At 36.0% G+C, this 27,350-nt stretch overlaps 2 long non-coding RNA genes across 3 annotated transcripts in view; both read right to left on the bottom strand.

Annotated features, from left to right (window-relative positions):
* Positions 1 to 615: 615 nt before the first annotated feature.
* Positions 616 to 5,881, bottom strand: LOC139075406 (uncharacterized). The gene is made up of 4 exons (XR_011525784.1): positions 5,717 to 5,881; positions 4,860 to 4,988; positions 2,488 to 2,585; positions 616 to 1,984 (listed from the first exon to the last, which is right to left on the bottom strand). It is a non-coding gene; the product is annotated as an uncharacterized lncRNA (long non-coding RNA).
* A 14,844-nt stretch (positions 5,882 to 20,725) lies between these two features.
* Positions 20,726 to 27,350, bottom strand: part of LOC139075156 (uncharacterized) — a 47,824-nt gene continuing 41,199 nt past the window's right edge. The window contains exons 3-4 of one of the 2 annotated variants that reach the window (XR_011525277.1): positions 25,195 to 27,305; positions 20,726 to 22,810 (exon numbers count right to left, since the gene is read on the bottom strand). This is a non-coding gene — a long non-coding RNA (uncharacterized lncRNA). Of the gene's footprint in view, positions 27,306 to 27,350 lie in introns of both variants that reach the window. The other variant, XR_011525276.1, reaches the window with a different exon arrangement.

The raw sequence follows: 27,350 nt of genomic DNA, 5'->3' as shown, positions 1-27,350 counted from the left end.
ATTCTTCCTTCATCACCACAGTACCATTTCAGATTAGCTCTCATTTAAGAGCCAACTAGCTCCATAACAGCAAGTCAATGAGTTGCTCACCGAATGACCAGCAAAGAGACAATCTGGTAAAACAATAGTATAAGGAATTAGTCTCTTTCCACTAGAATCTGCCCAGGTCTAGTCATCAATACAATATTTTGCACAAAAGAAGAAAACCGTTATTTCTTAGAGTTGCAATTAGCACCTCCATTCAGAATGTAGTCATACTTTAATTTTAATTGCTTGTTTTAAATGCATTTTGTTTGAATTCTTTGACTCAAAATATACACAATCAGGCTAAATAGGTGTTTTAGTGAGAAGAGTGTTTACAGAACAATTCAGGTGAGGTATTCCCAGATTGACTGGATGCAGTTTTAATGACACTATCATCCTCAGGTGTGTGCTAACTCTTACTACAGTCCACTGATTTATTTATCAACATCATAGAGGGCAGGAGTATTTTTTCCTCCTCACTTTAAATATTTTATAGTGACTATTTGAAACCACTAAAAAAAAAGAAGAAGAAATACTCCAGTGAAAAATAATAAAATCACAAGAATGCATTTTAATGATGCTAAACTCTGCTTCAATTAAAATTAGTCCCTTTTACTTCCAACTCACAAGCCTCCTTTGGTGTCATCATGCTCCAACATACTTTTCAGTAAGTTCCAAAGAACCCATAAGGTATTAAAATTCCAGAAAAATTCTTTGTTGGAGACCAAATGTAAATAGATATATGTTCAGCATCTGAATGTTACAGAAAACTTCTCCAAAATGGCCCATATGTTCTTCTAGAAAAAGCAGCAGTCCTGACAGTGAGCCATGAAATATTCTGGAGGCAAATGGCAGAGTGCCAGTGTCTTAAGGGGCAGCATTTTCCACTTTAAATAACAGACAAAATAAAGCTTTAAAATGTTCTTGATGATGTATGATTCAGTAAACCCTTCAAGGCGATATAAGGAAAACCTTTTCTTCTTAAGACTGATGTTAGGAAGAAATAGACAAAAATTAAGAATTGCTCTGCCAGGCAGCATAAAGAATCAATTGGTGTCTTTCTGAAATTCGATGAATCGGTAGACTGTTAGGAACCAGGCCACACACAGTGAAAGTGATTCTTTATAAGTACTAGATACCAGAGATAGCACAAAGCCCTTCAGAGAGCACTGAGTACAAGCATGTATTAAAAGAAACTAAACTGTGTCCTAGCAGGAAATGAAAACAGCTTATTTTTTAATAGGCATTTGCAAACGGGGACATTTGGCAAGAGTAAACCAAAGCTTAATTGAAAGATAAGCAATTTACAGGTAAATATCAAACTTCATTTTTTCGTTTCTTGTTTGATTTTTGTCATTTCTAGTTCACTTACCCTGTCTCTAAAAATGGCAAAATCTCTGTCATAAAATAATTTGGATTTAATTGACATTCCCCAAGGCAAGCAAGCTGTAAGTATAATAATTCTTTGGAAAGCAAACACTCTTTGATGACTACAAGAATCAAGCATGAACAGTGAATTTTTCTTGGTCATTTTACGAGAGTCTATCCATCTTTAGGTGCCCTATGACACAAAAAATAAAATGTATAAAATAGTCCTTTAAAATTTTAAATAATTAGTGGGGTAGCTGGGTACCCAAAAAATATTCTTTACATTATGTTGGAAGAAACATTAGATTGAACCATTTATTTTATCCATGTGTTTGTTTATCTTCCACATATGAGTAAAATCATACAGTATTTGTCTTTTCCTGTCTGTCTTATTTCGTTTAGCCTAATACCCTCAAGGCCCATGCATGTTGTCACAATTGACACAATTTTATCTTTTTTTTAATGGCTGATTAGTATTTCATTATATATATATATATATATATGTATGTATGTATATACCACATCTTCTTTATCCATTCATCCATTGATGGGCACTTGAGTTGCTTCCACATCTTGGGTATGATGAATAACACTGTGAAGAACATAGAAATGTATAACTCTCTTTGTATTGCTGATTTCAAGTTCTTTGGATAAATATCCAGTCGTGACATAGCTGGATCATACGGTATTTCTATTTTTAAGTTTTGAGAAATCTCCATACTATTTTCCATAGTTATAAACAATTGATTTAAAATGTATCACAAAATTCATGGGCCTATGAGAGGTAGAAATGAAGACTTAGAATACTGGGGAGAGAAGAATTCTGTTATATATTTGTTTATTGCTCAATCAATGCATATGAAGACTCTTCTTAGTGCCCAAGCACCGTCTCTTCCTGTTCAGGTCCAGGAACAATTTCTTCATGTTACTTATTGCCTAAGGTGCCATTTCCTAAATAATTTCATACCTCACATGACATGGAAAAAGTAGCAATGCCATTATTATTCACAAAGCCACAGCTCTTCAGAACGTTTGTACTGAAACAATTCAGATCTTCTTGCCATTACAGTTCGCTAGTACCATTTATTTACTTACATCATTACTCACGGTGCTGCATCACCCAATGCCTTGAAAGGACTCCATCAAAGGTTATAACTGTTCTTCATTGATGACGACCATAAATAAATGCAAGTCTTACCCAAGAATGAAGGAAAGTGTGAGTTATTATTCATTTTCTGTCATTTTAATTTACCATACAGAATTTTATAGCTTAAACTTAGAATAACACATTTTTCCAAACATGTCTTCCTTCAAAATCTTTAACCCAAATCATTGCATTCCTAGAATGTAATACTTTTCAATGTTGACCACACCCCTGCCCTCCACACACCGCCACCAGTGTGTGGCTCCATAGCTGAGTAAGAATGGTCCATTCATACAAAGAACGTCCATCCCATTTCCAGCAAAGCTTAAAACTAACCCAGGAGGGTATGTCACCACATCAATCATAGGCAAGAAAGAACTTTGATCAGAAAATCTGATTAGTATCATGGAGCATCGGTCTGGAAAACTCTGAGGAGATAGGTGCAGCAGGTCCCAGAGATCTGCCTGAGGCAGTGCAAAGCCTGTGGCAGGAGCAGGATAACTGCCTAAGGTTACAATGCAGGGAAGGGGCAAATGAAATAAACAGTGTCTGCTGCTGCCCCTGCCACCATCTGATGCATACCATCAGATAAGATACATGATCTGAACACAGGGAGGTGAAAACTGACCTTGTGGCCCCCATATATGGCTCAAGCCCAAGGGTTAGTGGCCCAGAGCCATGAATTCATCTTGTGAACGGAGTGAGTGAGATTCACCCAAAATCAACATGTCAACCCTATTCTTTTAGCTCAAACTCATGTGATCCTATGAAAGAAATATTATGATCTGAAATCAGGATGCCTGGTTTGGATGGCACTCCTGGATCCTGTAGGTCCTAGCCCCCAGAGAGGATCGTAAAAATTTTGGTGGAAGACATTCAAAAGTGCAGAGCTCCCTAAGATAAGGGTCAAAAGCAGAGGCCCTTGCTGATACTGTGTTTTTCTCCAGTTTCTAAAGAGCTCTTAGATACAAGCCCTGTCTTCCTATAGCAATAACACACAGCCCTTTCCAAATTTTCAGTGATTGTATTTTCAAATATATTACCAGAGAGTAGTAGGCTACCCAGTAATATTAGAATAGCCTTGCAGGAAAGGATCATGTCTTACGTTTCTGCTCTGTTCTATGAAACCTGGCCCAGGGCTAGTCATATGAAAGTCAACAAATATTTCTTGGTTAACTGTACAACTGCTAAACAAGAGAAGTCAAGAGTCGTTGATATTATAAAAGTAGTTGTTACCAGAAAATAAACTCATAGTAAGAGCATTCATTCTTCATCATGAAGATTTCAACCTTAACAAAATAATGCCATACCCCAATCCTTTGGCTGGAGTTAAAGCACAGGGGGGATAGTACATTTTCTAAAATTTTTCACCAAATTAAGTCCCTGATATTGTTTTGCTTCTCTGTCTCAATTTTCATTATTGAGAAAGTGCGTGTCATCTTCTTCCTTTTTCACTAAAATGGAAGTAGAAAATTTGATTTTATGTTGAATTTAATAACAACCTTTCTCTATGACTAACCCTACACCAAAATGATCTACTACCTAGACCTCAAGTATTGCTTTTTATGTATGGTCTATACCACATTGATTCACATCTGTATGCGTGTGAATGTGCAAGAGCATTGTGTGTGCATATGTATAGCATATATTATTTAGATACTTATACATGTATGTCCCATCACCACAAGAGAATTACATCCTTTATGCTAATGAATGTGTTTCTTATAGAACACGAAGAACTTTGCCAGACAGAGTAGGATTTGAGAAAAGTTTCCTACATTTGACTAATGTTTGATCCCACCATTCTAGATCTGGCCTTAAAAATCCTTTGGGAACCTTGATGTTCATTAAAATATAAATAAGATTTAAGAGTAATGCACATCAATAATTAAACAATATCACATTTAAGCAAATCTGTGATAATAGATGAAATAGATTAAGAAATTAAACTTGTATGGATTTCCCAGATGATGTAGGTACAGGTCCCAGGTGATGTATTTGCTTCCTGACAATTCTTCCCCAACACAAACCAAAATCATGACCAATTACCACTGCCTACCACTACTATACTAGTACAACCAAACATGCTGGATTACTAAGTCATGCGGGGAACTGACACCATGCGTTATTCGTATTTCTATCCTCTAGTAAATAGCTCATAGTAGTGCTCAATAAATATTTATTGGGGAGAAAAAATGAAAATTTACATTGATTCGCCTTCTTAAACTGATCCAGTCAAATCTGCGTCAACACGTGAAAGCTAATAATGTAATTTCCATTCTTCCACAAATTTTACCAGAAGTTACATGGCAATAATAATTACCTTGCCAAAGTTGTGAATATTATGCAGGAAATCTGTTCCCTGGTTACAAGGCTGCACAGCTCACTTTTCTTATTCTTCTCAAGGGAAGCTAAGCAAGAAGATATAGGTGGCTTTTCTATTCAATCATCACTGTGAGAAAAAAACAATACAATCATGTGAATCTTCATTTATGAAAATATTACATTAAGACAAAACAGGAATAAATGACCTTATTATTTAAAAAAAAGAAAAGAGATGAATATGGCACACTGGAAAATGCATGGGTGAAGAGAAAAAAATAAAGCGAAAAGGCAAAATTTACAGTTCGTGGTAAAATATTAAGTGACAAAAGTCCTCAGCGTTATCAATAATAAGTGCTTAGAAAATGGCTACAGGATAGTTCAGATGATAAGACATTGTCATATGCTTTTAAAAATTTAGAATGTCTTTTGAAATATGGTAATGTATATCTTCTTCAAGTTTAAGCTACATAAGCATGTGGAATATAGAATACTAGGGCTTGCAAAATAAAATAAAGAGCCACTAAATAAAAAGATATTTTTAGTCCTTATTTCCAGTTCAAAATAAGATAATCTTCCATAGCCTTACCACCAAGTGGATTCTGAAACGTAATTATTTTGCATGCTCAGTTCAGGTTCTTGATTCCAATGCAGGACGTTACTACAGTTTTTAGAGTAAAGAGCCAAGATACATAAACTTTATTGTTACTGTCACCCATTTGACAAGATAGTGTCCCAAATGCATGGACATTGGCCATTCAGATGGAAAACAAAAGCCTGTTAATCAACTGGCTAATTGTGCTCAGATATGAAGTAAGATTCCCAGCAGTGAAGCTTCCTCACATTTCCATTTCTCACCTAAACTAGAAACTATCTTCGAACAGGACCATTTCCAGCATCCAAGTGTTTATCATAATGAAGCACATCTGCCACAGATGACTGCTGACCTTTCAACTTCGATCAGCACTTTGGCAGCTGGCACAGTCATCGGAAAAGGAGATGGATGCAAGTTTCCTGGCGCTGTCCTCTTCCTTTTATTTGTATGGCTTAACTCTGAAATGAGGAAATAACCAAGTAAAGCCAAAACACTGAAAATATTCCTTACACAAAATGAGTCTAGTGAACACATTTACTTCTCATCAAATTTTCTGGATTTGAGGAAGACTGGGGTTTTGCTGTTGTTAACTCATTTTATTAGGTTTTTTTTTCAAACTTAGCAGGTGGAAAGGAGTATTCATTGCATAATTTTAAAAAAGTGGTTACTAAACTTAATTTAGCCTATTCGATATCTGCTAGATCACCCAAGAATCAGCAAAGATTCTTACTTTACCAATGGGAAGAGATTCAAATGTAGGGCTTCCTCTTTCCTCTGTGGAGCTTTTGGACAAGCTGGACGATCAGTAAAAGGCAAATTAAAAAAGTCAAAAGTAGACACCTCCCCATCCCCGCATGAGTGAGGAAGTCTTAACTCTGATAACAAACCACTACTAAAAATAATTACAATTGACTGAATACCTTTAATAGATACTGCACCAAGAGCACTAAGACGTACATTTCTATTACTGTGTGGGCTTTCCAGCTTGTGCGCATCCACAGTGCACACAGAACACAGGTCTTACAAGGTGGCCTCTGGATGGGAGCTGCTTAGCTAGTTTTGAGTTCTGCTGGGCATCAGAATAATGACTGCATTCATGGATACATGTAGCCCAGTCATACAATTTCAATAAATATTAATATCATGTCTTTCTCCATCCTCCCCCTTTTCCTACCTATCAGCATGTATCTGACTATTTAGTTGTCCAAGGTATTAGTCGGCCCTTCTAACAAGTGAAGCCATGTGAAAGCTATTCCTCGTGCTTCAGGAATTGTCATCTAACTAGAGTCTGATAAATGGATGGCTGCTTGGCATTCATGCTCCTTCCTAATGACCCCCTCCCCCCAAGTCCCTTTTTGAAAATCTCCTCCCTCTCCTCATGTGTGAATTCCATGCCACTCCCTGTTCCTTCCTTTCTAGAAAGGTGAGGAAGGTCAAATCATTTTTCTGGACCACTAGTAGAGTAGGAGGTGCTACCGATGGCCTAAATCTGTCAATTGGATCTTAACTTCTAAGACATTGGGAAGGACTTATGTGACTCAAGAACAACTGTCACTATGATGATATTCTGACCACTCTGTTCCAGCTGTTAGAAAATTATGGTGGTTCTTACTTCCTAAATCCTGTCCTTCCTGAATTCTCTTGGATCATGGTCCGAAGCCTGGTCTACTAGCAGCCTGTTAATTGTGTGAGCCTCCACCCCACCTCAATATGTTTCCAGTAAATTTCTTTGCACTTTTGTTAACCAGAGTTGGTACCTGTTGCTTACAGGGAAGAGCCATTACTGATACATAACGTATGTAATTGTGAAAGGTAGTTTATAATGTGGGATAACATATGCGATATTGGGAATGGAGCAGACAAAAACCCCAATATATTTAAGGAAAGTGGAAAGGGTGGTAGCCTCAGCTAATCAGAAAAAGATAATAGAGATAGTGACACTTAGAGAAGAGCAGGGGTTCAGTAGGTATAGTAGGATGAAAAACAACCCTGTAGGCAGAGAGACGGGGCAAATACATACTCAGGGGACAATGACTAGATCAACTTAGATGGAGTGTGGATTGCCTTAGAGTGTTGTTCCTGCAACAAACATTTATTTAGTGCCTTCTACTGTTGGTCACTGCTGGAACACAAAGAGAATATGTTAAGGTCAGTTACCTGCCCCTGGAAGCATGAGGGCCAGTCATCTCAAGTAGAGAGGGGTACTCTTGGAGTGGGTTAATAAAAGATTTTTGACTACTGCCCAAAGCTACTCTGTGAGGAAATAGTGTCTTCCCCAAAGTAAATTTTCGATGCTACCAATGCATTATTTACAGGTAGAAAAAGGAAAATAAATCTAGATTTAAATAAATGCATTTAAAACTGTATTGAGCAGACGTTTGAAACCTTCAAGGGTAGCACCCTATGAAAATTGTGAGAATTTCTAGCTTCCATTGATTCTCACTTTAACACTTGGAGTAAGTGTAAAAGCATTCGTAAAAAAAAATACATAACCTATATGTGAAGGAAAATTTAATTTTACAATTGTGATTGCTTTATATAATTCTCTGAAAAATTGTTACTCATACCTCTGCTTCTTTCTGACAGACATTGCTAGTTTTTATCATTTTTTCTTTGTAGGGCACAGGGAACGCAAAGTTGATTTATACAGGCCATCTTATTGTGAACACAGTTTATAACTTCTTTCTGTATCTTGGTATAGTATGAGTATTTAAAATTCTAATAAGTGTAAAAAGCAACTTTCTACTTGGTAAACACACTGAACCTTCCCACTGGAGGAACCTGGGTGCAAACAGCCATATGTAACATAGTAGAACAGCTTTCCTGTCTGACATAGTCAAGAAGATGCACACATTCAAGCATCTCATCAAGTTTGAAGTATAGACTCCCGCATAGACTGCCTCTGCACAATCCCCAGGGGTGCTGATCAAGAATAACTGCTCCATTTCACCTTAACTTAGAACAATTGTCAATAGTGATGATTTTTCATGGTTGGAATTAAGCAATGATGGCCATCTGGATATAACATAATTTATTTAATCAATCTTTTACAGTTCATATTTAGGTTGATTCCATTTTAATTACCTGGATTATCTGATTATTTATTTTGGATAAATCCCAAGCAGTAGAATCATTAGTATATACACATTTTCAAGGTTTTTGACCTACAGGGCATTTGTTTGGTTTTTTTCTTCAGGAAAACTCTACCAATTTATACTCAAACAGCACTGTATAAGTCACTGTGACATTGCCCTCTAAACTTAAGTCCTGGAGCCCAGGGGGAGGAAGAACACGGGTTGGTCATTCCAGTTGTTGTGTGAATGTCTAATCTGAAATCAGATTCTCAGTCATTCTCAGTCAGAAAGTGATAAAATAAAGTTTATATTGCAAGGTTTTCAAATCATTCTTTCAGTATTTGTTATATTATTAAGATACAACGTCTCCTTCATAAATTTTAAATGTTATAAATAGAAAGTAATAAACCTTCCTAAAATATCGTCACAGAATTTCACTTCCGAACATGAGTTTCTCCATTCAGCTTCTATCCATCTGTCTGTCCATCTTTCTCTCTCTTTCTCTCTCTCTCTCTCTGTCTCTCTGTCTAGCTATCTATCTATCCATCTATGCAAAGGGGAAGTCAGTTTTCGGACATCTTCCACCTGTGTTCATCCTCATATCTATGTCTTTGCTCATTTCATTTCTCTTCCAACAAGGCTCTTTCTCCTCTTCCAGACCTATTCCAAACCTCTCTTCCTTCAATCGAGAATACAGTGCCTACCTCTGCCGTGCCGCCTCCCTGGCTGCCTGACTCACAGTAATCATTTGCTCCACTCCTCAGCCCTGACACTGCATCATTATAACCTAGAGGATCCATATTGGCTACAATACAGTCACTAATGTACTTCAGCTGAGTAGATTTCAGAGGGAAAGCTTGCATCACCTACTATTGAAGACTGACTGTCAGCTGGGTATTTCCCTTCTCTCGAACACCTTGCTTGTTGTCATTAGGAAAGGAAATTAACAGTCTTCATAGAAATAAATAGCTCAGAAAAATAATCATCTTATTCATAAAATATATGAACTTTTCTGTTATTTCACCATGATGGTGATCTACATAGAGTTCTATACTTGTAAGACTCTGAGTTTTTCCTTGAATTCTCATTAGGAATTGTCAAGACATGACTGACCTATAGGTCATTATTTTTTTTCAATAATTGAAATTCCTCAATTGTATAGTGGGTATCTTGTTTAATATAAGTGAAATGAAGAATTAAGTATCTTCATTTCGAAAAGACTCTAGTATGAAGTAGTTACTACTCCCAACATAATTCTTCCTACTTTCCCACTATCCTCACACACACAGACACACATACTTGCACACAAGCCACAAATAAGCCTTTTGTTTAAAATAATAATTATTCTATTATCATTAAGAAAAATTTTTCATGCAACTACTGAGTAGTAATCTTTAATTTGGGGTCATTTGAGGCATCCTCCCCCACAAAAAAAGAAACTGGTTCTTTAAACGTGCATACATTTAATTTCATTTGTTAAGACTTGAAACTTGGTCTCCCGTTTCTTTTCAAATTAATTCTTTGTCTCATATCACTATCCTACATAACTTTCATGCGTAGGTATTTTCTAATCACCAAAAGCAATATTAGACTAATCCTGAATTTTAAAACAATTTTATCTGTGACTTTCAAGTTTAATAGCTATAAACCTGCCAATATCAATTATGACAGGAAGATTTTTAAACTTAATTGTTTTCCTTAAGAGTTTTTTCAAGAGGACAGTTGTAAATAAAGTAATAGAAATATAATTACTACAAATAAGTTTGTAAAAACATTTTCAGGTGTTGGATATAATCATTTCTGTTTGGGTGTCTGATATAAAAAGACTCAAACGTTGCAGTTTAAGTTATAGCCACTGTAAGTGAAAAGTAAAAACAGAATCCAGCAATTTTGTTTACTTATTTGTGTAAAGGTACATTTCATACACAATCGAGGAAAATTCTCGTATGATCAGTTTGTTAAACATTTTACAAGTTAATTTCTCGAAGACTGAGTTGAAGTCTGTATAAGATGACTGTTTCCTCACAAGTACTTTCAATTTCCAGACTTTAACAGTAAAATAAATTATTGTCCCTGTTTAACAGGGAAATACACAGCATGCTTTCATGTTCATCCCTTTTAAGTTTTTCTTTTTCCTTTACAGCAGGGAAAAGAAAAAAGTATAACCAGGAAATTAACTTCCACCTGTTTTTCTTGTTTTATTTCGCTTGTATTCTCTCTCTTCTTTCTTCATTTCTCTCAAAAGATTTAGAATGTGTAGTAACACCTGCTGGGGCGGTAACAGCAGTTGAGCTTCGCCTCAATGGTGCCCTGTGAGTGCTGAGAGTGACACAGATCACTGTGTCTACACTCCTTCTGCTCATCGCTTGGTTACACCTGGCATCAGAAGGATGGCCACAATGGACCATCTTCATGCCCACTATGGCAAGACCTAGAAACTTGAGGCTCCGGGCAATTGTGTCTCTTCCTCAGCCCACCAGAAGTGAGAATAGAATCTTTGCCCTTCCACTGCAGATGGTCAACAGACTGGAGTGTGCCCGTCATCGGAGAAGAGGCCAGAGTTATTTTAATTACAAATTCCTCCGTCACTTCACATTGTTATCTCTCTGTACCTGTAGTGCATGCACAGACAACTTAATATACATTATTTAAATAATCATCAAAACCTTTCCAGCTTCAGCACTTTCCACCTTTCTCTGGAAAGCCTGCGCGTTTGTAGGGATTTATAACTGCAAGTGCCTGAAGTCAAGTTTCAGTTCTAGTAAATGTGGGGTAGATGCGACTTTAAAACAAACTGATCAGACATGGGAACAACAAAGACAGGAGGATTAAGGCAGTCTCTGAAGATGAAAGTGTAAAGAGATCTTGGGGGAAAATAGCTTGAGAAGAGCCTTTTAAAAATCAAACAGAAAAACGCTCATCAGTTGACTCTGACACCTTTTTTAAAATTTTAGCAACATGTGCAAGGAGTTTTATTTATCGAGTCAGATCTCCCATTCCTTAAATAAATTTTAAAAAATAAGTAAGAAAAAAGCAGGTTCAAAACCCTTCAGCAGTTTCCCCAGAGTTATTTAGCATTGTTGTCACCTGAAAAACACTTAATAATTTGCGAACGTTTTCCAGCAAAAATACATGGAACTGAAAGGAAACCCACGTGCCCATGAGAAAATACTTAGTTGCTTCTCCTGGATTGAACTTGTCTGTGCATTCGTAGAGAACCTGTGAACATATTTGTTTGTTATATATACACTTTTTTTGTTCAACAATGCCCAAAAGTGATAACTTGGAGACTCAGATTTATACTGACAGTCACCTGTCATTCATTGTCCTTTATTCTGACAACCTCAGGCATTCAAGCATGGATTTATGGGGTTTTCCCCCTTTCCTTTATTTTTAAAGGGGTTGGGGGATGGGGGAGAATATCAGAGGATTCAGTCCTGAATAGACTTTTGTTTGGCTCTTTCTTTTACCTCTTGACTGTGTCAAATGCAGTGTGTCTCTCATGCCGTCTCTCTCTTTAAAGAGCTTCAGCTGGGCCAGCTAGTTAGTATTCAGAGACAAGGCAAAGAGGATAAAATTCTTCTCTCTGCTTGCTGAGACTGCAAACAAGCAATTAGACTAAAAGCAACGTATTGGGGAAAGAAGGCCATCGTAGACATCATTGTTGACTGGAACCTGCCAATATAACTTTAAAATTGTAAAAACTTCATAGCGGGGAGAAATAGTCACTTAGAGGCACATAAGTTGGTTAAGACACTAAGTCAGTCTTCGCTACAGACATTTCTGCTGTGTAATGTACTCTGTGAACTGTAAGATTTTCCATTTAATCTTGTTTACTTATTGTAATGAGAAACAAATGGGTGAAATTAGCAACGATGATAGAAAATTCAACCTTTTACTGTATTGCATGTTATGAAAACGTTTTCTAGATTGGCATGTTACTCCCATTTTCATTTGATCTCACTTGAAAGGATTGTAATGGAGGGCTGAAGGTTACAAACTGCTTTATGTCTGACCAAGCAATATCATATAGCTCCACTGAATAGTTATATGAGAGGTTTAAACAATATAGGCCAACCATTTGCTGAGTATCAATGATGGTATGTGAGGTAATTCTTAAGACTTCTTTCTCCCTTTAATATAGAGATTTTATGCTGGGTTCCAGCAATTGATGCATTTCCTGTACAAACACTCAAATGTGGTTACCCTATTAACTAAACTGAGATTACCTAATTCCATTTCCTGATAGACCAATCCCCAGTGAGCCTTTAAAATCGTCCAGTTGATAGGAGGTAGCAAGTAGACCTTGTTAATTTGACACATTTAATCCATCCATTTTTCTCTTTCTACCCCTATCCTTCCAAACCACGTTTCTCAAAAGTTGAGAAATGCTAGCCTGATGAATTTATTTTTACATATTCTAAGCCAGGAAAAAGAAAGGAATCTGGATTATTGACATTCTTTACCGGAACTACAGTAGACTAGAGTTAGCAGAAAAAACTGCTAATCATCACAGTTTTCATGTTGGAAGCAATTTGCCTATAATTAGTAAGTTGATAAATACCAACAAAATGGGTGCTAAAACGAACAACTCTTGTGCTGAGAGACATTTGACTCTACATTACACTTTGCATTTTTATATATGCAGCATTACATTTTGTTACAAAGAGCGACAACTTTAGTGGCAGCTGAAACACTCTAATCTGTCTCTTGAAGGAAAGCAGACATACATCTTAATATAACAACTTCTTTTATAAAACATTTCTGTTTTTCCGAGGAGTAAGCAATGCAAGGATAAGAAAAGAAGTTGGTATTTTATTTATTTTATATAAAATGGTAGCAAAAGATGGAAGACTTGTTTTGCTAGATAAAAAAATGCCATAGCATGTAAGATTATATGGTACCAGTAGCTTAGAGTGTATTCTTCATTGGTAATACCAAATTCACATTTGTTCGTAGATATTTGTTTTCTACATTTCATGTGAAATGACTATTGTACTAAATTTTTCAACTCCATACAGAATCAAACTCATGAATATTTTTCTTCAGTTCAAACAAGAAAATGTGTATAGTGTACTCAAATGTAAGATAAATGTTTAATTCGAATAAATAAGATATGGTATATTGTATCTTTGAAATAAAATATGTATATACACGTCTGAAAAGTTTTCTTGAAACATTAGCTTTTGTAAGGGTCTAAATCACAAGAGGTGCATTATATAATAAATAAAGGGATATGATAGCTTTATCAGTGGTGTGTGGAAATTCTGACTCTCATAGTTACCAGAAAACATAATATCACAGTGAGCCCAATCTATATGATCTGATAGAACAAAAGAGACTATCCTAAGAAAAAAATTGTGAGGGTATAAATAAATTTCTTTACGTGAATGTGTTTGGGAAAATACTACATCTTTCTAGTGCTTTTTAAATGGTAACTGGTATTTATAGACATAATTTCAAGAGAATACTTATCTACAGCCACTTTCTAGATAACTTGATTAGCGCATGCAGTTATCAGAGATGTTGCAGTGTCTTCAAGCTACAGATCATGCAGTAAATGGATTGATTGCTAACTATCAAGTATCTTCTAAAATAACCTTTAAAATATATTCTTGCATTTTAAAACATTTGACTAAGCTTGCTTTACCTTCCCTTTAAACGGTATACCTTTGGCATTCCTAAATACTGAATGAGACAGTAAGACATGACCACCAGCAAAATAAATGCATGTTTTTCTTTCCCTCTTCAGAACATTCTAGAGTGGGTGGTAAAATATTTAAGCCATTTCAAAGTCATGTAAAGTATCCCAAATATGTCAGGGGAAGAAGAAGAGGCTGCAATTCATTATTTTTCTGTAATGAATCAACATGAAAGAGAACATTTTCAAGGCCCTAGTAGCTTTGTTTTCATTTACAGTTCATATCAATAATTTCATATCAAGAGCATTTTGTTTACTTGAGATACATTTTTGATCAGTAACAGATTGATCATTATGAAATAAAAGGAAAGATTTTAGGGAGGTATATGTTGCAGATATTTATGAAGTATATATTTCATCCTCTTTATTATTATTATTGCCATTATTATTACTGTTTTCCTTTGTATCCCTCCTGGTTGAACCTTGGACTTCAATTCACGGGGCTCCAATGAACTGGGCTTCAATTCATATACACTTTTAATGATGATTTGTTTATAAGATGGGATCAAAATTCAGTTGTGCATGTAAATTTTTCATGGTGTAGTATTTGATAAAAAAACAAAGTAAATATTTTCACATTTAAATTTAATTTTGTAACTACTTTTGAAAAGCTTTTCTCTTGTCTATTTTCCAAAATCAAGAACAATACATTTAAAGAGAGTCTGAGATTAAAGAGTGAAACTATGCAACTTGGATCCAGCCAATTTTGCTGTCATTTTTTCACTGCTACTAATTAATTTATTGTAGGTCTTTATCTTTCAACATCTGACTCCATTTAAGAGAGAACAATGTTTTACAAGTGGCATATAACCTATTTTCTTGGAATATGTGTTCCTTTTTGAAACAAAGTTACATATAGAGAGCTGCAAGTATCTTTCTTTGTTCTTGGTTTATTCCCAACCTTTTGTTGCCATTCAAAAACAATGCTGACACATGCATGAAATCACAAATAGCATTAGTGTAATAAAAGGGTTAAACCAAACCCAAAGCACAGTCATATATTAAATTGTTTTTAAAAATACTGACCTAAGCACCTCTATGAGATGTTATTAGTAAAATTTGAAGAAGAAGAAAAAAGACATTTGGAAGGGAGATTTGCCCTCCTTTGTAGCCTGTATAATTGCTGATTTTCCATCATGTTTGCTTGTGATGCCTTTGTCAGATATGATTTCATGTCTCTTTATCAAAGGAGGGGGTTTGAAGCCTATTTCTGAATCTGGACGACTGCTGGCAGGGCTCAGACCAAGCCTCCCAGGGCTACAGCAATGTTCCAAAAAGCTTTTGGTAAAAAACCTTTTAAGCAGCCCCTCATCTCCACTCACCAAGTCAACACATATGTTTTACCAAAAGAAAAATTTTAACATTTCAACATAAGCATTAAACGCTGTAATTGTACCTTAGTGACAATTTTTCATTAAGACTTAGTGTTGAATATTTCTTGCCCGCTCCCATTCAGAATGAAATCTAATGCAACTGTTATGTCATCTTTCCTGATAAGTGGTGATTTTCTAGAATTTGATGATTTATAATGCTTTTCTAAAAATAGTTGCCATTTCTTACTAGATGCCCAACATGTAGTAAGTCCATACAGAGTAAAAAGGAAGTTTATTTTTCATCCATTTACTTCTTCCTGAGAAGTTAAGTAAAAAGGCTACGGTAAAGCTTTTCATATCAGCAACCAAAAACAGAAAAAGAAATAATTGAAGAACATATAATAATGGAACTATTTTCTGCGCAGATCCAACTATGTGGAGAACTGTTCAATTAGGCCTCACAGTCACTTTTAATGAGGGTTGTTGTGGAATAAGTGGAAACATCTGTTACCCATGAACCACCACAGTGGCTACACAAGAAAAAACAGTTCTCTCTTCTGTTGATTGAGACTGGTCTTCACGGAACATTCTTATTAGTATGCTTAGAACAACCATGCAAATCTCTAAGCCAAATTAATTATTCTTGGCATTCCCAAGAGATAATCCCACCGTCATTTTTTACCAAGGGCAGGGAGCAGGGGAACCCTTTCTCTGTACATATTTTATTATGGTTAGCAATGCCTAATTGTCCTACTGTATGTCGCCCTATTTTACCAGCTACAGTCTGAATTCATTCCCATCCTCTCCTTAAAAGTTTGAAACCCCCTAGTGACAGGAATATTAATGTGCCAACACTGTCATATCTATTTCAGCTCATACATATGCAATGTCTTTGTTTTCAAAGATTTATGTCAGACTTTGCTGAAGTGAGGTATTCTACCATTTTAGATAATAGCATGCTAAAGTGATGTTATCAGCCACATTCAGCACTCACTCAAGCAAACGGGAGGAGCATCCATTCCTTCATGGCTTAAACTCATAGAAACTGTTATTTATCCTTATTTGATGAGAAAATCTTTCAGGGGGAAATGGTGTATTTTTAGAAGAAGATTATGGCCATCCTGTGGATTATCTTTTAATTAAGAATGGATGATTTGTGCCCACTCTGCTGTAGCAAACGTCTTGCTGCTAATGAAGTTTAAAAAGACTTACTTTATTTAATTACAGCTAATCACCAGGGCAAAATGTGGAATTTTCTTTGATCCTACACGTATTGTGGTAATCCCTTTGGCAGATAGCATCTCTTCAAAATATTTTGAGTTTTTCGGTTGGTCACATTTTAGCAAAAGGTGGAACCACCTTACACTAAAGGATTTCTTTCACTCCCTCTGTAGTTGTCTATCCTGGCATAAAAATTACATGAAATTTTCTTACAAGTTTAGACGGCCCTTGAACAAAAAGTGTTGAAGTCTTCAAATATTTGAATCTTTTACTTTGTCCAATATTTGGAATAGGGTTCTTTGCTCTTGTTCAACAATTCAATTTAACCAATATTATTGGACAATGTCAATGTACCAGACATGGTACTGGGTATTGGGAATAGAAATATGAAGAGAACACAGGGCCACAGTAAACCAACTTTTAAAGATGAACTGGGTCCACTTTCTACTGCATTCAGTCCATGTGGATATAAATAAGTAAATGTGCTTCATACCCAGGAATTGCTTTGTCTTTGGTTTAAAATCAGGAATTACTTTATCTTTGGTTTGGTTTGGTTTGTTTCTAATCATCAGATTAGAATTATTTTGCTTACTTGAGTCTTCTAAGAGAAAGTAGGGCTATCCTTTTCATTTTTCTCTTCTGTTGTCTCTTCCCTTTGGAATCAAGGGTAACACGTTCACCCCTTATTTTCTGGCCTTATTCCTTCCTGAATCTCAAATGTATTTTAAGAATACATGTTAAGGAAGTCCTAATTTCAGGTGACATCCGTCTCTGATTTTTCATCTTCATAAACACCAGACTTAACCATTTCCACTACTTTGATATGCTTCCTAAAATTTACTCTTTTGAATATGAATTGCATTATTTTTCTGAAGTATAAGCCCATCCAAAAAGGTAGTGGGGTTTATGCTTTTAATCTCAAAGGGTTCATCCTATTTTTTCAAAAATTCACCTTTCTCTCCTTTTTCTATGTTTTTGTTCTGTAATCTTCAGGCCATGTGATGTAGACGATGCAGGCTTGTTTGGTGTAAAAGCCTAGAAGGGCAAGGTCCTGCTGGCTCCCTGAGGGAGAGAAGAAAAACTGCAGGTAGACAGCAGAGACCTGCGGTGGGCAGAAGAGGGCACCAGCCAACTGACCTACTTCATCCCAACCACAGACGCCCACTCAGATGGATCAAAACAGCATCTGGACAGAGTGGATGGGCTGGTTTGATTTGGAAAACAAAACTTTCCTGTAAAATGACTGCATCTACTCTAATCAAAAGGGAAGAAATATAGGTCTTAGCACACCTTTTTCATGACTTTACAATTGGTTGAAGAACATAAAAATCAAAACTCAGCATTTCCCCAAAAGGAATTCTCACCAAGCCAAATCATTCCTTTTGAAACTAAAGAAATAACCTATTAAATCTTTACTGCATCATTTTTATCTTAAAAAGAAGAAAAAGTCATCTGGGCAGAACTGTTTGCTTCCCATCTCCAAATGTTTTCCACTTTGTTCAACAATGTCGAGTTTCTATGAATTCTTTTGGTTTGCTGGACTTGAGCAGATTTAAAGTAGATTTGTAGTCAAAACAACGCACCGATCTCCATCTCACACTCAGGGTTCCATTATCACACAACAATGAGAACTCTCTTCCCACCACCTGCATATGAATGCTTAATCATATCCTTCCCCTGTGTATTTCACACTGCCCCACACCCGGGTAGTAATTGATCTGCCACTTTACCCAGAACTCCCTGCAGCCCAGTGGTAAGCATTTAGACTCAGAAAGTGATTAAGGGTGGAGGAAGTTCTTCAAAGTGCAATTCAAAAGAACTTAAAGAAAAATAAACATTATAAAGTAGGAGAAGCAAAACAAAATTTGAGGTTAGTTCCTGTAATATATTAAACATCTGCCGTTTTGTCTCTCCATCGGGATGTGGGGTGTGCTGAAGTCACATCCTGATAACATCTGCACATCACTGATAGCTTTTGCTTTATTCTTTACGGTCCGCTGATGAGAGATTCTTTAACATCCCTTCAGTCATCAAGACCCCAGTTGGATTTCTTTGCTTGTGACAGCCTTAAAGGTGGTCTCATTTACATTTGAGAAAATGTCACAATATAGGAAGATATTTTCAGTTTGATGTTTCATCCCTTCCTTTTTTTATCCACATGCTAGTTTTAGCTTTTCAAATGAATGTCGATCTCAAAATAGATTTTCCATGAAATATATTTTGTCTGATTTTTGAAACACCATGTCTACAGCAGATTTTTTTTCCAAAAAAGTTTTCAACAAGAAATGGCACCTTTGCTTCTACTTGCACAGCAACAACAGCTACTGTGCCGTGTAGGGGCTGGCTGTCTCGGCATCCAGTAACACAGAACGCACCTATTTTAAAGGTCAGGTATTCCTTTGCTAATGACCCCAATTACATCAGAGCTGAGTAAATAGTCTATAAACAATGGCGTCAACATATGTAGATAAACCATTATTTTACATTTCCAAGATGACTGGCAAGTTCCTCTCCTGCTCCAGGAAGACTTTGAGACTCTAGAAGTTTTAGAAGATGGAACCATGAAAAGTAATGTAGGGCATTTGTGTAAATAATCTTAGGATACCTAAAATGATTATTGGTATTACTGAATATATCTTTATTGATGCAGCCAGCCATTGATTAGTGGCAATATATAAGATAACTTTAAAGTGCCCAATTACCCAGAAATTTCAAAAGGATTACTTGGCTCAGAATTAATTTTCTTGACCAATTCAGTGGAGATTTTTCTTTACCCACATTGGATTGATGAATAAGTTGTTTTATTGATATTCTTTTTAAGAGTTGAGATCATAAAGCATACCTTGTTTTTTCAATCAAAATATTTGGAGAGTTTTTTATATATCATTGATTTCTAATGTAATTCTCTTATGGTTGGAGAACATGCTCTATAAGATTTCCTTTTGTTTTTTATTCATTGAGACTTATTTTTTGGTCTATCCTATTGTCTACCTTGGTGAACTTCCCATACATACTTGAAAAGAATGCATTCTGCAGTGTTGGGCAGAATGTTCCAGAAATACTATTTAGGCCAAGAGTGTTGATAGTATTGTTCAAATTTTCTATATCCTTACTGGTATTTTTTATCTACATGTTCTATCAATTATTGAATGTGGGGTATTAATGTGGGCTGGTCCTGTGACCTAGTGGTTAAGTTCAGTTCACTCCACTTCAGCAGCCTGAGTTTGCAGGTTTGGATCCCAAGCACGGACCTACACTACTTGTCAGCAGCCATGCTGTGGTGGTGACCCACATATAAAATAGAGGAAGACTGGCAACAGATGTTATCTCAGGGCCAATCTTCCTCATCAAGGAAAAAAAAAAAAACCCAACTGTGATTGTGTATTTAGCTATATCTTCTTTGCTTCACCGATTTTGAGCCTCTTTTATTAGGTGAATACACTTTTAAGATATGTCTTCCTGATGAATTGACCCTTTTATCATTATGAAATGCCCTTTTTATTTCTGGCAATACTCCTTGTCTTGAGGTCTACTTTGTCTGATATTATTATAACCATGCAGCTGGGAAACACAGATTTTATTTTTAAGTGTCTGGCCACATTTGTGGGTCAAATATTTAGAAAGAGTGCATCAGCTTACCTGTCACTTTGCATTCTGGTAAATATCAACCACAGGGGAGAAAGAGCGTATCATTTCTCCTCTGTAAGCCAGAGCCTTCTGAAACAGAAGAACTAGGGAAGGAGAAATTAACCTAAATGAAAAATGAGTAAGGTTGTGATACAAAACAAATCAGAATCTAATCTTTATTACTTAGAAACCTCACATCTGTAATTTTTATAATTATTTTAATATCTCCTGAAATTTTGAACTCAGTTATGAGCTATTGTAGGTTGAATATTCCCACAATATTCAGGTCCACCCAGAACCTCAGACTATGATCTTATTTGAAAATAGGGTCTACAGTCATGTGCCATTTAATGATGGGGACACTTTCAGAGAAATGTGTTATTAGGCAATTTCATCATTGTCTGAAGACGATAGAGTATATTTACACAAACCTAGATGGTTTAGCCGACTACACACCTAAGCTATATGGTGCTAATCCTACGGGACCACCACCATCGACGGAAATGTCGTTATGCAGCACAAAACAGCATGTTTGTGTGAGTGTGTGTGTTTACACATTTGGTTAGAAATGACAAGAAAATACAATAGTATCTGATTTTCCCCACTCCCTTAGACAACACTCTTCTTGCTTTTGAACTCACACAGAGAAATATTTTTATGAATCTTTTTAAATACTACTATGCAATGCATGAATACTCAGTCCATTTCAAATTTGGCCAAAGAAATATATTAAATATATTACTTTACATATCAAGTGACCTTGATAAATCTAGGTGAGAAACCATAAAATTAGAATATTAGCAAAAATGTTAATAAAATGCAAGTCAATTCTAGAGATCTCCTAATTTTGTAGGGAAAAAATATGTTCAAAATAGATGATCAAGGTGATGTCTCCAGAATCTGTGAAATACTAGTTTCCAAATTGCAGTAGGGACCACCTTGGCCCAATTCCCCAGTCTCTAGAAAGTTCTGGTTCTTCATGTGTAGTTGAAGGATGTAGCAGATTTCTAGATATAATCTTGTCTTGTCGATTTTTGGTTGCAACCAGAGGGAAATGAAAGGCAAGAGTTGCCCCATTAATAGTGCTGTGGTGTTGATTCCTGCTGTTCATCCTGGTATAATCCCCTGAATGATGAGGAAACAGGCAGAGCTTGCTGTCTAGTTTCCTTCCAAATGCACTTTCTGTCACAGCACTTATCAAAAATGAAGCTCACCCTTCAGTTGAGAGAGTCTGTGTTAAGTATGCAGCCCACATGTCTTTCACCTTGTAAGCACTTGGATTAACTTCTGGATTTTGATATCATGTGAATAACTGAGACCTCCTAATACCAGAGGTTGTCAACTACTATCACCATTCCTGGCTTGATCTTGAGGTACTTGGCATGCAAATTCTTTCAAGGACTCTTCCATTCTCAGAATCTATGATCTACATTCGTGGTTCTGTCAAGACAGCATAAATGTAAACCTCTAAAGTCTGATTGGGAATTGGCAGTTCTGGACGAACCTACAGATATTCTGAAAGATAGATTACCTATGTGCTCCTGATTCTTTTATGAGAACGTTCACATGATACGCTCTTTTACTGTGACTTGTGGTGACCTCTTCCAATCTAAATACTATTTTTCCCTGTCTAGGTTGCTGGTTACAAACAACATACTCATCGAGTTTGATTGCGAATCCTCCATCTCTGTTGACATAGTCCCATTTGACATTTGCTTTTTACCAGGTTTTTTTGACTCCATAGTCTCCCAACTCTCTTCCTACCTCTAGAGCTGACTAGTCCTGATTCCTTCCTACATTTCCTTTTATTTCCTTTCCCCTAAGATTAGATTCCCTCTCATAGGTCTTTCTAGGTTGCTTTCTTTCTTTTGTAGTTTTTACAATGACTTTGACGACACCTTAGTGCAGATGACTCCCAAATTTATATAATAGTCAAAAACTGAGCTCTTATCCCTCATAAATCTTTTCTGCTTGTGCTTCGTATTTCTCCAAACTTTATGTCAGCAAGCCTCAAAACCTCATTCTTCTCTGAATCCCTGCTCATCCCCTTACAGTTATAGTGTTCCCAGCCTGTAGTATCATCTCCACATATTTTTTGAAAATATCCCTTCCTCCCCATTTCTACTGCTAAGGTCATAATTCCAGTGATGTGCAATATGCCATCCCCCCTCAAAAAATATTTATGTCTATATATGCACACAAAACATACATATGTTTATTATAAATTTTAACAATATAAAGGATATATGGCACACAATTTAAAAATTATAATAAAATATATAATACTCTTTACTGTAAATTCCATAGATCCAATTGATTCTCAAGGAATGCTTTTGTTGATTTTTTCCAAACTTATGTGTCCATGGCCAGCCAAGTTATGGTTGAAATTAGTGAACAAATGCAGTTTTGACACAAAACATTCTGAAAAAATAAAGTCATATGTTGGAACTTTGTTCATTCAATAATGACATGAGCAACTTCTAAGTAATTTTGTTTTTTTTTGAGGAAGATTAGCCCTGAGCTAACTGCTGCCAATCCTCCTCTTTTTGCTGAGGAAGACTGGCCTTGAGCTAATATCCATGTCCATTTTTCTTTACTTTATATGTGGGATGCCTACCATAGCATGGAGTGCCAAGCGGTGTCATGTCCACACCTGGGATCCAAACTGGCAAACCCCGGGCCGCTGAAGCGGAATGTACACACTTAACCACTGACCCACTGGGCCAGTCCCTAAATAATATTTTTATTAGAAGAATATTCCATGAATTTTTGTGCTATTTGCAATGGAATGACTACAGACATACCCATTTTTAAATTTAATCTGCATTATTGTAATTGTCTTCATTATTTTCTTAAAATCTAAACAGTCAACAAAACAATAAATCAAGTAATGATAATACCATTTGCCAATCGCTGTAGTGTAAATACTCTTATCATGACTGATTTCAAGCTACCATCGTCATGCCACTGTACACTTGAGTTGGGAAGAGATGTGCAACAGTACATCATTTTATTCTATTGGTACCACACAGATATGTGTAATCTCCAATGCATAGATTATAGTATAGTAAGTATAAAGTGAGTAGTTTTGATTTTTTACTTTTTTTAATATAAATTATTTAATTGTACATTTACATAAGTTAATTTTTAATAATTATTGTGTATAAAAACTGACTCACAAAAATCCTGGAAACTGAATGATTGGCTCTCACAAGCCAGAATGATCTGGCCCCAGGACAGCACTGTTTGTCATTTACCTTGCCTGTGCCTGATTTCCTAACTAGTCCCTTTTGTTTTGTTTTGTTTTTTCATCTATGAAGCCATCTCAAATGTACTTTTCAGACTATCTGTGGATGCATGAGTCCTACTCAAACACTCAGAATATTTGTCATTATTAAGAGAATAAAGTTTGTACTTAAGACTGGCTGCCTTTCAGGAATTTCTATCTGGACCTTCCAAATATTTCTCACTACTCAAGTTCTTGTTATAATTTATCCTACCCACACTTAAATTGTTACTGTTTCGAGGATACTTTCTACATTCATATACTGTACTTTTTCCTGGGATTTCTTTCTCCCCATCCTGGCATTTCCATATCCTATACATACCACAAGATCAATTAAAAAAATCAAATTCTGTGTGAATTTTCCCCTCTTTCTCTCTAGCTGGAAATAACTTATCCCTTTGCTTCCTCTCATTTAACACTTTACCTGTGCCTCATTACAGCACTCATTTTCTACCTTGCATTCAATACATTTTTATTGCATGTCTATGATGTGTAAGGGAATATTTTCATTACTGAGAATATTGAAGGAAATACAGACTCTCTGTTCGAATGAAACCCACAGTTCAGAGAAGAAGAAAACAAATCCACAATTGTAGTAGAGTATGTTAAGTGCCATGGTGAAGGAAGGCAACTTATGCTAAGAGTTAAGCAGAGACAGAGGGAAAAAAATTAGAAAAGACTGAGCAAATTTCATCTGGCTCCTATCCTGAAAGAAGATAGTACATTTGATGCATAGACATAGCAGGAGTGAAGGGTACATGAAGGGAAGAGGCAAGAAATGAGGTATGGAGGCTAGACAGAAACCTTCTATGACAAGAAGCTTGAATTTCATTCTGCAGAAAATTGAGAACTTTCAAAGGATTTTAAGCAACTATCACTTTGACAGTAGTATGGAGGATAGACTGAAAGAATGAGAGATTGGGAATGGAAAACAAGATAGAAGTCTTTTAAAGCAATTTTGGAGAGAAATGCTAAAGCATCGAACTCAGACAGTGACAGAGAAGTTGGAACTTTGTAAAAATCGTGAATACTTAGTGACTAGATGTTTGAGTGAGAAGAAAGAGTCAAATGACCTCTGGGTTTGTGTCTTGGTTCAATGGGCGGGGGGTGATGCCTTTTATTTAAACAGATAGAATAACCATATAATTGATCATCCAAACCAGGACAGATCTGAGAGTTAAAGAGAACGCTAAAAATAGCGAAACTGTAGAATTTTAAAATTATTTTGCATTGAGCAATAAATGGTTTTCATTTTATAGGTGGAACTATATAGCAGATTTACTCAAAAGTGAATTTCAAAACTAAAACTATTTTTAAAAGACTGCTGCTTCTATTTTGATGCATAGAATATATCAGCTTGTTTGGACATAGCTACGAATTACAAGAGTACTATGACCAATTCCACTTATATTCCTGCTCCATCACTTTCTTAGTTTCCTAAAAACATTGTTTTTACTATGACCTTGCACTGCTCCAAAATTTGTTTTCTCATGATCACTGCAAAAACAAGTAATTTTACCTTTAAAGATGCCCTTCTTAAAGAATTTACAACTGCATTTCCTATAACATCGTTTTGTTTCGTCAATGACAAGATGAACTTCCAAATGCTTCACTTGGATTCTGTGAATTAGATGAAAAAAAAATTGAACCACTTTTGAAATTAATTTTCCATTTGAAATATCTGATGGCTGACATAAAAATGACATCATTTAACTGTTTATGGAGTTTTTCTTCTATTAATGGGTCCAAAATAATAGCTATCACTTAATTTTTTTATATGCATAAGAAATATTGGAATCAAAATAAGTGAAGCTAATTGAGATGAGCAGTCATCTGATATAACGGAAAACACATGTTTCAAAGAGTGATGTATAAACACACCGACTATATCTGCAAGTGTTAAATAGTTCACTTTGCACCCAGTCTCCAAAAGATATTTCCTAACTTTTGTAGTATATACTGATGCTACTTTAGCAAATTTCTCATCTTCTACTTACATGTACAATTATGTCCCTTCAGGATGGGGGACTGTAAATGTCATGAAACGTTTTGTGCAAGTTATACAGTCAATATCAAAATATCTTGAGCCCCAGAAAACCAGCAGTTATTTGTTCAACAAACATGCACTTATTTTTTCAACTTAAGTTTTTGCTTAAAAGGGCATGTATGGTAAAATTAAAAAGTATTGCTAAAACTAAAACAATTGAATAGTCAGAGATTTGCACCGTAAAATAAATACCAAACTCATTGTAATAAGAGTATTTAAATTACTCTTTATGTTTTGCATGCCAGGGCTGCTCAGCCTTTATTACCTGCTTATGTTTGATGTACACCCAACTTATAATTCCTCATGTTTCCTATTGACTCTACAAATTGACGGCTTTGTGCCTCTCACAGACCACTGTATGGACTCTAGTACAACTGATTAGTATGCCAAGTACACCCCTCCCATTACCATGTGGATACCACATGGAGTTAGTGTCCTTGGGTGAAATGGGAATTCAGCCCCGTTGTGTCTGTATAAAGCTAGGAAAAGAGAAATGGGTTATCACTAGTCACTATCACTAGTAATGGAGTGGGAACTCTGTTCACTGTACATACAACTCACACATTACTGAGTGATCCCATGGCAGAAGTTAGGAAAAAAAGGGGAGTTCTGCTAAGCTCATCAAAGACTATTTTAATTTAACCATTGATAATACTTCATCAAAAATAAAACACTGGAAACAAATAAAAAATTAGATAAGATGCTAGACCAACAGGAATAAATTGGAACTGTATCCGGGAAACTGGGATGTATAGTCACCCTAGTTCTAAGACTTATTCCAATGGCCAAATAAATTGATTTGAATTCCAAAATCACATATTATTTTCGGACTATATGTGGGCACACATTTTATTAATGTTTGATATTGTTAGCAGTTTTCCTATTTTAATTTTCTGCTCCAAATTCCAAGACATCCTTTTTGTATGCTTATATTTTTGCCTCTAAGGAGAGTGACTTGCCAACATTCCCCACAGCCTTTACCATGTCTTCAAAAAATGTATGCATTTTTACACACTAAACAATACTGGAGGAGATGCAAATTTTAGCGGGAAGATGAGTTCCTTTTTGAGCTTATCAAAAGTGGAGTGTCTAAGAGACATGCATGGAAAATTAAGTAAGAAGCTATATGAATCTGGAGCTCAGGAGAGAGCTCTATGCTGAAAATAGAGATTTGAGAATCATCAACTTCTAAGAGGTTATTTGAAAACACGGGTGTGAGTAGCACATTTGTGAGGAGAATGAGTAGAATGAGATGGCTCAAATGTAGAACGCTGAGAAACGATATACATTTCTATATATTTATATACATATCTAAAGGCCCTGGAGGTGCAGGATCCATTCTTAGCTTGGAATAAACACTTCTTGAGTCTTTTGCCAAGTCTGCAGTAAACATCATCCTCAGAGCTGCTCTCTCCCGGTATGCCCCCAGCAGTCATTTTTCCGCATAATCTCACTCCTGGCCTTGAGGGCTAAGCCAACTCTTATGGCTGGGCAACCACTTTGAGCCAGTTGCAATCACACAGCGTTAAGAAGTGTAACTGGGTTGTAATATCCAAACTCCAGGATGGTAACAGCCATACTCTCTGTCAAATGAACAGAAAGAATATGAATGCAAAAGCAAAGAGATG

Source organism: Equus przewalskii, chromosome 13 (assembly GCF_037783145.1).
Source record: "Equus przewalskii isolate Varuska chromosome 13, EquPr2, whole genome shotgun sequence".
Lineage (NCBI taxonomy): Eukaryota > Metazoa > Chordata > Mammalia > Perissodactyla > Equidae > Equus > Equus przewalskii.
The sequence above is the reverse complement of the archived record's forward strand: the minus strand, read 5'-3'. Positions and strand labels throughout refer to the sequence as shown.